This window comes from Octodon degus, unplaced genomic scaffold, assembly GCF_000260255.1.
Source record: "Octodon degus isolate 3935 unplaced genomic scaffold, OctDeg1.0 scaffold00135, whole genome shotgun sequence".
Classification (NCBI taxonomy): domain Eukaryota; kingdom Metazoa; phylum Chordata; class Mammalia; order Rodentia; family Octodontidae; genus Octodon; species Octodon degus.
In genome coordinates this window covers 7,608,219-7,619,042 of record NW_004524711.1, presented here as the reverse complement: position 1 = coordinate 7,619,042, position 10,824 = coordinate 7,608,219, and the positions used below count along the sequence as shown (strand labels likewise).

The 10,824-nt window shown below is 43.0% G+C and overlaps 1 pseudogene; it reads left to right on the top strand.

The window, feature by feature from the left end:
* The first annotated feature begins 4,440 nt into the window (after positions 1 to 4,440).
* Positions 4,441 to 4,906, top strand: LOC101586708 (annotated as a pseudogene).
* Positions 4,907 to 10,824: the final 5,918 nt, after the last annotated feature.

Genomic DNA, 10,824 nt, shown 5'->3' with positions numbered 1-10,824 from the left:
CTGCAGGAGCACTCGATGCCTTTCCCCCAGGCAGGCTTTTCTTTGCAGATGCGCTGGCAGCAAAGATCCCAGATCTCCAGCTGTTCTTAAAAACCTCTGATCTGGAAGTTTCCAGGCCTAAGTGAAGGGAGGGCGAGGAGATCACTCAAGTCATCCAGAGTGAGATCCTCTTTCCTGCCCCAAATGTCCATGAGACCAGAAAAATAAATAAATTCCAAATTTCAAATTTCCTTGCTCTCAAACTTTCCTTACCACAGAAAATTGGAAGTCCAGGAATTCTGCACTCCAGGTGCCTCAGCAAAGTCCCTCCTTCACAACAAGTTCTCAGGATGGATGAGCAAGGATTCCCTCTAAGTACAAGGTAACTACTCTCTAAAACAATCTTAATCATTTTTAATAGTTGCAGTCCTTACGACTCCACTGTACATGTGTGCCACAATGTGAAACATTCCACAAATGTTCCATGTATTTGTATTATTAAAATGTTAATGCCAACCACACAGAGTAAAAATTCTCTTTTCTCAAACCTCATCTTCTCCCCCAAATAAGTAGCTTTAATCGGTTTACTATATTTTTATATCTTTTGGAGTATAGCATTTTTACTCCCTAACACCTGAGATTGAACTCAAGCTTTTACACTGAGCTACTTCTCCAAACCTTTAAATTTTTTTTTAAATTGTGAGGCAAGATCTTGCTAAGTAACTAAATTGCTCAGGCAAGAACAGACCTCTCAATCTCTTGCCTCAGCCTTCCTGAATGCTGGGATTAGGGGGATGTGGCACCATGCCAGGCTAAGTACAGCATTCTGGAAAGTGAAAGGTAGGTGTCCTCTTTTCTGTTGTTCTACAAATATGCAGTCATTATTTATATTGTTCTACAGTTGTGTTTTTCAATTAACAGTAGAATTTTGAGATCTTTCCCTGTTAACCTCTTCAGGGGTGTGATGTTATGGCACATGCAGATGGCGTTTCAGGGTCTCAGTGTCTCATACCATCCCATGTTACAAGACATTCTTATTTCCCAAACTCTTTGCAAATGTTCCATCTGCCACTATCTCTCTAGGACAGCTCCAAAGCAATGAGATTCCTGGGTTGAAGAATATGTGCACTTTAAATTTAATAGAATGCTACCAAATGGTCCTCAAATATAGTACACTGATTTATCTGCCTGCTCTCAATGTGGAGAAGATGCCTCCGACTGGCCTACCCAGTGTTCAATCCCATATATTTTTCCTTGATGCACTCCATAATAGGAACTGAATAGGGTAAATAATTGCCTTTCCTTCTTTTTTCCACAGCTATGGTGACTATGTGTCATATTTCTGACCAAAATGATACATCTAGACATCAAAGCATGGGTGTGGGAAAGCTCTAGTTCTTCCTGAAACAAAAGTGGAAAATGAGCAGGCCACCCCTTCTTTCTTACCTGCTTTGAGCCTGATTGAGACTCTGAGGTTACAGCCACAGGTGACAAATGAACACACTGTACATGTCAGAGCAGGCAGACAGAAAGAGCCTGGGTTGCTAGTGGCACTGCCAAGCAGCTGGAGCAGTGCCAGCAGCCACTTACTCTGGACACCTCTCTTTCTTTATATATATTTTATGTAAATTTTTTTACAATTTAAAATTTTTTATATTAGGCTGAACTTGAACTCACTATGTAGCTCAGACTGGCCTCAAACTCACTGCAATCCTCCTCCTTCGGCCTCCTGAGTTCTGGGATTACAGGTGTGTACCACTGTGCCCTGCTGGACCCTCATTATAAAAGAAAACTAAACACTTACTTGTTTAAGCTCCTTCTAGTTAGATATCTGTTACTTGTAGCTGAATGAAATTTTCAGTGAGAATCCTGGTACCAGGTTCCCACTTTTACTTTGATCTAGTTTTGCTTTTATATGCTATGATGATAAAATAAAAAGATAATAGCAATCATTTACTCACTATGTACTCTATATGAGTTATTTCTGATATTACAGAGGCCCAGGGTAGAAAATTGATTATTTTACTTTATTTTTATTTATTTATTTTTGTATGTATTTTGTACGTGGTCTCACTATGCATCTTGGACTCATAGTGATCCTCCTGTTTTCAGCCTCCCCAGTGCTGGGATTATGGGCAGATGCCACCACACCTGGATTTGCTTGCAGGCTCAGTGTGCCTATGGACAGGGCCGCCACAGCATGTGGTGCCAGGGATCGAATCTTTATCCCTGAGCTTGCTTAAGCAGGTGCTTAGTCTGCTGAGCTATCTCACCAGCTCAAAAATTGATCATTTTAGAAGTGAAAAAAAAAAAGAGACCAAAAATGCTGCTAAAGGAGCTGGGGAGATGGCTCAGTGGAATAAGCACTCCCCTGGCAAGCGCAAGGGCCTGAGTTCAATCCTTGGTTCCTCAAAAAAATGCTGCTAATTGCCTACATTCATAAAGGATTCTGACTTAGTTGTGGTGGTTTCCATGAGGCCCTTCTGGAGAGGTGTCCACAGTAGGTGGCTGTGGCCTGCTCCAGCTGCTTGGCTATGCCACTAGCAACCCAGGCTCTTTCTATCTGCCTGCTCTGACATGTGTGGCCTGTTCATTTGTCACCTGTGGCTGTAACCTCATAGTCTCAAGTCAAAAACTCATGGTGGTTTACTTAATCTCATAAGAACAATACTAGTAACAACTAGGTGGTGTTTGTAAATAGGATCACAAGTCTGCATCTTGTACAGCAATTAACCACTAAGAAGAATATATGCAGTGTATTATTTGTTGAAACCGTACTTCCGATTTGATTTGAAACTGTCTCATTGCTATCTGTTTATCAATAAAACTTTGAAAAAAAAAACAACTAGGTGACTTATGGCATTTTAAAGTATAAAAATATGGATGTGGGTTTTTAAATTGTTATTCTACAAATATGTGTTCACTGTGTGTATTTTCCTGTAGGTTATATCTTTCAATAAATAATATGATTTGGATTTATGGCCATGCCACCCTGAATGTGCCTGATCTCGTCTAAACAATGTAGTTCGGTTCCAGTGTGCAGGACTACTCCTGATAGGTACCAGAAACAGTGGAGAACCCTTTGGGCTTTGGTGAATAGACCAAAGTCTTACGTCCAGCTTTGCCTTTTACCTTCTGCTCAGAATCCTGGTGTCTGTTCTGTGGCCTCGCAATCAGATCCTGTCTCTTCCTAAATCCTTAAATAAGAGTTATGATCGTAGATAGATCTGTCTTTTTTTTAAACCTTAGGTCCTTTTTCTGTCACCCCAATGCAATTTTAAGAACTATTGTTTAGTTTGTTTTGTTTTGTTTTGGTTGGTTTGTACTGGGGATTGAACACAGAAGCTACCTCACTAGACCTCTTACATTTTTTGTTTGCTTATTTGTTTACTTATTTATTTGTTGAGACAGGGTCTCACTAAGTCACTAGGTTGTTCAGGTTGGGCTCAAACTTGCAATAAAAGACATTTTTTAGAAGTGTGAGTATATCTGTGCATATTGTCTTTCTTTTTAATTATTTGGTAACTTTAAGAAGATTGATAGAGACATTTAATGTGAAACACCAGTTGTACGTTTAGAAGCTGGAGTCTCCCCTCCACAGGAGAGGGAGGCAACTCGTCATGGTTTCTTTGGCCCTGCAAGTAACACAGCATGAGTTTAATGCAAAACACTGTGAATATTTGGAAACCTTGTATACGTAATAGATTTTTTGGTTTCAAGTTATATAACTCCAGTACAGACTCATATGAGCAAAAGTGGAATTTATTGACCTATGCCCTGGGAAATCGGCTGGAAGAACTGGCTCCGTCTTTAGGGGTCCAGGTGAGACAGGGCCATCTTTTTCCTGTTCTTTGCTCTGCATATTTCTACTTGACTTTATTTTGCAAACAGGTATTTTACATATGGCAGCAAATAGGGTTATTCATTTTCTTGGACTCAAGAAATCCCAATCAGTATTTATTTATGGGAGAGGGAAATAGTGTTTCCCTGCAGCCCTGATAGATGAATCCCAGGGAGAAAATGGGTTGGATTTATTCACATGCACATATCTGAACTAATTCCTAAGGACACAGAAATGATATAATTTAATTATTTAAGCCAAGGTCGCATCCATTTCTATGGTTGGAATGATTGTAAGGTTTCTGCCCACCAAACCACATAGGATGGACTTCCCTTGGGAAAAGGCGTGTCTATATGCTGGATAGAGAAAAGCAACAGCTGGTCACTGAAATGATTTGAAGAGTGATGGGAGCTATGAAATAATTCTCAGCTGGGAGGCTTTTCAAGGAAGGACGAGAACTTAACATTGTCACTATGATTTGCTGAACAGATATAGACTCAGCATACTCAGGACAGTGGCAACTTCAGAGTTTCTACACCTGTTCTTGAAAGAGATACAGCAACCTGTGTCTGAAGGTGCTGAGACTTCCCCTCAAAAAGTTCCCCTTGGTCCCTTTTTGCGGCCATCGCTGGAGTTGCAGCGGCCAAAATGAAGTTTAATCCTTTTGTGACTTCAGACCGAAGCAAAAACCGTAAAAGGCATTTCAATGCGCCTTCCCACATTCGCAGGAAAATTATGTCTTCTCCTCTTTCCAAAGAGCTGAGACAAAAATACAATGTTCGCTCTATGCCCATCCGAAAGGATGATGAAGTTCAGGTTGTACGAGGACACTATAAAGGTCAACAGATTGGCAAAGTAGTCCAGGTTTACAGGAAGAAGTATGTCATCTACATTGAACGGGTGCAGCGGAAAAGGCAAATGGCACAACTGTCCACGTGGGCATTCACCCCAGTAAGGTGGTTATCACCAGGCTAAAACTGGACAAAGACCGCAAAAAGATCCTGGAACGGAAAGCCAAGTCTCGCCAAGTAGGAAAGGAAAAGGGCAAAATACAAGGAAGAAACGATTGAGGAGATGCAGGAATAAAGTCATCCTGTGTGTAACTTTTAATTAAAAATGCGAAAATGAAAAAAAAAAAAAAAAAGTTCCCCTTGGCTGGGACAGAAGAGTGGATATCCCAAATCCAACCTCTAGATAATGAGCCTGCTCAAACCAACTGGCATTGCAGAGCCCAGAGAGGCTTTGTGTCTCTCTCCTCCTATTGGCTGGGGGTCCTGATCACTTAAGGAATACTGCAGAGCCTTTAAGGGGTGCATTTACCACTTACTCTCTCTGTGTATCCTCTTTGTGTATCTGTGTTTGGGATGCCCATACTTGGCAGCAGTCCTCCTGGTTAAGAGAACACCACACAGCTCTCCACCTGCTTGGGGATGATTGAAGCTCCACCACTTAGAGAGTGACTCCTCTGGCTCCTGCATTCATCACCTCCTAAAAATGCAAATTTCCCAGGAGAGGAATGCTGTTAGCTCACTTATTTACAGTTAGAGTAAGCTTGCCTGGTAGGCTATTTTGTGAGAAAAGCCCTTCACAAGAAATGCTGAGCTTCCTCCTAGAGTCTATTAACCAGGCCATGGGATTGTGAAAGGTGGTTATATTTCATTTATGTATGAGATTTCCACCTAGCAAGAACCTTTCACACAGCATTTTCTCGCCACAGGTTTTGATATGAATAAACTTCAAGTTACCTCCAAATTCCAGGAAAACTGTTAAACACACTGAAGGTGGTAATATTGGGACGGGAGGAGGAATCAAGGTGAAAGCTCCATGTCTGACGTTTGGGTAAGTATAGATCCAAATAAAGGAGTTGCTGTAAGATAATGGAGACCTGGAGTTCAGAAGATTCTGGATTACTACAGGAGGCAACTGGGGACATTTTTAGGGCTAATTTAGTAGACATCCTGATCAGCCTTCCTGTAGGATGAGGGATGGGGAGGTCAGAGCTGACCTTAGTAGACCTTGAGACGTTTCTGGATTATATCCATCTGGCGAAAGGCTGATTTCTTTCCCTTATTGCCTCTTGAATCAGGATACATCTTTTAAATGCCTTTCCATTTTTTCTGAGCAGCATTGTGGTGCAGCCTAGCATATGGCACCAGATGCTGAGAACATTCCAGTGCTGCCATGTGTGGCCACAAGACCTTGGCCATTGGCTTACCTTCCCATGCTTCACTTCCCCCCCCCCCTTGAGAAGTGGAAATAACAGCAGCTACTGAACTGTACAGCTGATATTGAGAATGAAGTGAGCTAGGATGTGGTAGAAGGTTTGAGACAGAGCTTGGCAGTTGGAAAGCACTGTATGTTTAGCTACTTTTACTATTTTGTCACAGTGGTTGTGGAAAGGACAATATTATTTGAAGCAGATCTGGAGCATCCTATATTCCTGTATAACAGAGATAGGAACAGACTGTGTTGTAGAGGGCGGGCCCTTGGAGCTGTAGCATAGACTGTTCCATGTGCCACACCTGCCTCGCCATTTGGCCTTAGCTGGACAGCAGAGCCAGTACCAAGGGCACCAATGTGCTCAGTATTTAGGATTTTTCCCTCTCAAAAAGAAAAAAAAAAAAAAAAAGGGGGGGGGGGGGGGCTCTGGCACAGGATGAATCTCCTCTTTTCTTCCATAACCCTGAGCCCTCCACAGTCACAATTTCTCCTCTTTGCTAAATCTAAATAGCTTCTTGTTCTTTTTTTAAAAGAAGCTCTTTATTTTTATTTTTTTAAATATTTATTTATTTATTTTGTGTGTGTGTGGCCAGCTCAGCCCACCAGGGGGCGGGGCTGGCTGGCATGTGGTGCTGGGGGATTGAACCGTGGTCACTGTGCTTTGTTTAGCTTAGCATGTTCTAAGTAGGTGCTTTAGACCACTGAGCCATCTCACCAGCCCTAAATAGCTTCTAAGCTTCGGGTTAGAACCAAATGTGATGGTGAGGTGTTTTGGCACATGGTTACAGGTAACCTTCCTTCCTTGTTTGTTTGTTTCTTTCTATGTATTTCTATGTACAATGTCTCACTACACAGCTCGGACTCATAGTAATCCTCCTGTTTTCAGCCTCCCCAGCACTGGGATTACAGGTATGTCCAGTCTTTTGTCTTGTCTTGTCTTGTCTTGTCTTGTCTTGTCTTGTCTTGTCTTGTCTTGTCTTGTCTTGTCTAGTCTAGTCTTGCCTTGCCTTCCCTTCCCTTCCCTTCTCTTCCTTTCCCTTTTCTTCCCTTCCCTTCTTTTCCCTTCTCTTTGTTTTCCTTTGTACAGAGGATTGAATCCAAGGCCTTTGCGCTAAGCTACATTCCCAGCATCTCACTAAGCCACTAAGTTGCCCAAGCTGTGCTCAAACTTGCAGTCCTCCTGTCTCAGCCTCCCAGAATGCTGGGATCACAGGCTTGTGCCATCACACCTGGCTATGGGTCACCCATTTAAACAGGTAAGACTCAGTTCAGTAATCAGTGCTCAGGAACCAGAAGGATGTTGAAATATAGTGCTCCACTTCTGGACCTGTGTCAGGAGAGAGCCTGTGGATTGTCACTCCTGTGATGGGCTGGACAAGAGGTACATAGGAAGGGGGGTGGTGAGCAGAATGAAGGAGGACCTAGAATGGAACAAGCAGATGCCTAGCTAACAGCTGGCTGCCAGCCACAGCCCAGACCATGCGTCCTAGGTCCCTATCTCTTGGAGCCATCCTGGACTCTCACTCAACGGTGTACAGTACCCTAAGCCCTTCCCAGTTCCCACACACCAGTCTACCAACCAGGGTTGGGAAGGAGGCATAAGGAGGAGGCTTTAGGTGTACTGTGTCTCTGTTATAGGATTAGTCCTGTCGTAGTTTGTTCTAGATGCTCCCCCCAAACCTCCTGCAAGTGCGGGTGTGGCTTTTTCAGAGGTGGCTGAATCTAGAGTGTGCAATGGATTTATAGTTCAATACTAGGATTAAAGGTGCTGGAATTAAGGGTGGGCAATTACTAAATCGGCCCAATGATTGGTTTGGCATCACTCCAATCCTGATGGCCTGGCTACAGTATAAAAGACAGAAAGAAGTTTGTCTTGTCCCTTGTTGCTTTGCTATCTTCCACCACCCTGCCTTGGAGCTGGGCACCTATGGATTAAAACTTCTACAAACTGAGCTAAATAAACCTTTTCCTTTCTAATTTGTATGCTGGGTATTTTGTCTGAGCAAGAGAAAAAAAAAACCAAGACAGAGTTGCTTGCAGGTAAAATCATCTTTGATTGTTTATTCCCAAGAAGCAGGGTCATGTAAGTAGGTATGATGACAAATAATGCCACATATTTCCTCCTCCTCCTTTTCTTCCTTCTCCTCTTCCTCCTCCTCCCCTCCCTCCTCCTCCTCCTCCTCCTCCTCCTCCTCCTCCTCTAACTTCCACAATATAATGAATTCTGTTTACAAAGCACATCAAGACCCTCAGGAATTGGTTATTTCAAACCAAAGACTATCCCTATCCTCTGCTAGGCATGCAGATTTTGTGGATAAAACAAAGGAATAGCAGTACCTTTTCTCATAGAGACCAGAAAATTCCATGATTTTGGAGTTTCTGTGCCTTGAGTTGGAGAATGACAGATCTGATGTATTCCAGAGATAAGGACATGGTCTCACATATGTGAAGTCTGGACTGCCACTGGAACCCCAAGCCTGCTGTCTATATATATTACTTGGAACCAAAATTCTAGTCTCCAAATAGGATGATTTTGACTTTTATTTGTAAAACGAGAGGCTTCTGTGAACCATTATAAAATCTGGCTATTTGTCAATAAAAATATGTTTTAACTTTCAAAATCTCTCAGATCTCAGACACAGCCAAGTCTCTATTATATAACCTCCCATTCAACCAGGATATCATCTGGATAACAAGAAGTGTTCTTATTTATTATTATTTTTTTAATGTGTTTGGTTGTTACAGGGTTTCACTAAGCAGCTTGGACTCATAGTGATCCTCCTGTTTTTCATCCTCCCCAGCGCTGGGATTACAAAAATACGCCACCACGTCCCAGCTCGGTGACCAGCTCAGCCTGCCCTGGGGGCAGGGCTGGCAGGGCATGTGGTGCCAGGGATCAAACTGCCATCCCTCCACTTGCCTAAGCTTACCTAAGCAGGTGCTTTAGTCCAATGAGCTATCTTGCTGGCCCCACAAGTGATTTTTAGATTAGCTCAGTTTTTCTGTCCCAAAAGCTTATTTTTACTTTGCCTTAGTTTCTCCAATCATCAAAAGTTTTGTATAACTTCTATCACAGAACCTTTCTGCACTGGCCTAACCCAAGTTTTCCTTAAATTGGTGCAATCTGTCATAAGGAAATGTGGTGGTTATTATCAAAGCCTAAGAGAGAATCCTGGCCCGTGATCATGAGCTCATGTCTGTAAAGTGAAGATAATAATGGTATCTATTTTATCAGGTTGTTGGAATATTGTGAGGCAATACATGTTAAGCATTTACTTTGGTGGCTTTGCAATACTAAGAACCTCAGACGTTACCTAGTGTCTTGTCCTGTGCATGCTACCCACAAGCTCTATTTCCCAAGGCCCAGGAAATTGGCTACCCTGTTTGGTGGAATAGTTAGTGTGTCTGTTCTGCTCTGTGATAGTCGCCCATAGCCAGAGTGTAAGTTGGGAGAGGAAGAGGCACGCCCCCTTCCTGCCGAAGGAAAAGTCTGCTGTACTCTTCTGGGGACCTGGCTCTGACATCATTAAACAAGAGTGATCCATCTTGCTCTCTTGGAGCTGTGTTACCCAAATCCCACAAACTCCAGCATTTTATACTTTTAAGTCATTATCTCTTCTTCAGTCTGATAAATTCAGTCAGGATAATGGCCCTGAATGACTTTCAGAGTCGGACATGTCCAGGAATCATCAAAGATGCCATGATGGTCACTAAAGATCTGATGATGTTTTTTGTTGTACTCCAATACTCTTTTTGAAACTAGACAGTCCCTAGAACACAGTCAGAATTTCCATAAATATTTAATTAGACCAAATGTTCTGTCCCTAGACCACAACATGGTTTATTTGTACAGTGTTGCTGGTTTTCATTTGTTTTATGTTTTCCTTGTGTCTTCCTATCTCCCATTAGTTATTGCATCTTTCCACACACTTTGTGGGGGAGGAGGCTTCCCAAGCTGGTGTTGGTTGCCCGACCATCTGTCAGCCCCGATCAAGGAGGCCAGTTCAAGATGAAGAAAGGATAGCTCTTGTCTGCTCCCTCAGACCTATCCAAGCTCCCTCCTGGGGCCCTGAGTTGGGGCTGTTCTTTGATATACAAAGGAAATAGCCAGGGAAGATTATTCACTTCTCTTTTCTTCTTTTGAACTCACCCCTCTTCCATGGTTCTTTTAGCTTTTGTGAGGTGACCCAATGGGGTAGATCTCCCCAGGCTTCCTCCCAGCATGACTATCTCAGTATTTAGGCTTCCTGGAGTGTATCCTTAGGGAAATTTGGAAACTGTTCCTGTTTTTGATCTGAAGGAATCTACCAGGCGGAAAGCTAAGAAGAGACCAGGAGTACTTGTCTGTCACTGCAAGTACAGACAGACAGACAGACAGACAGACAGACACACACACACACACACACACACACACACACACACACCTTGTATACATATACACACATGATGTGAACATCTCTGTCTGCCCTATACCACCTATGCCCTAGAAGGCAAGTGAAAGTGCTCTCAAGTTCTTGCTAAGAAGGATACTCTAGGGGTGGAGGGAACAAAACAGGGGAAAAAGGCAAGAGAACAGAAAGGAGGATGCGGGATCCTGAACAGACCCAGAGCGCAGGGCCAGCGAGTGAGTGAGACGACCCAGGGCCCATGAATCCTCATTCGACCCAGGCTGCAGGCCCAGCATGGAACCCTTCAGCAGAACTCCCTGCAAAGAGGCTAGAGGCAAGACCCACCCAGCTGATTCAGGAGCAGAACATCTTGCCAGAGTGACACAAAGGGTTCAA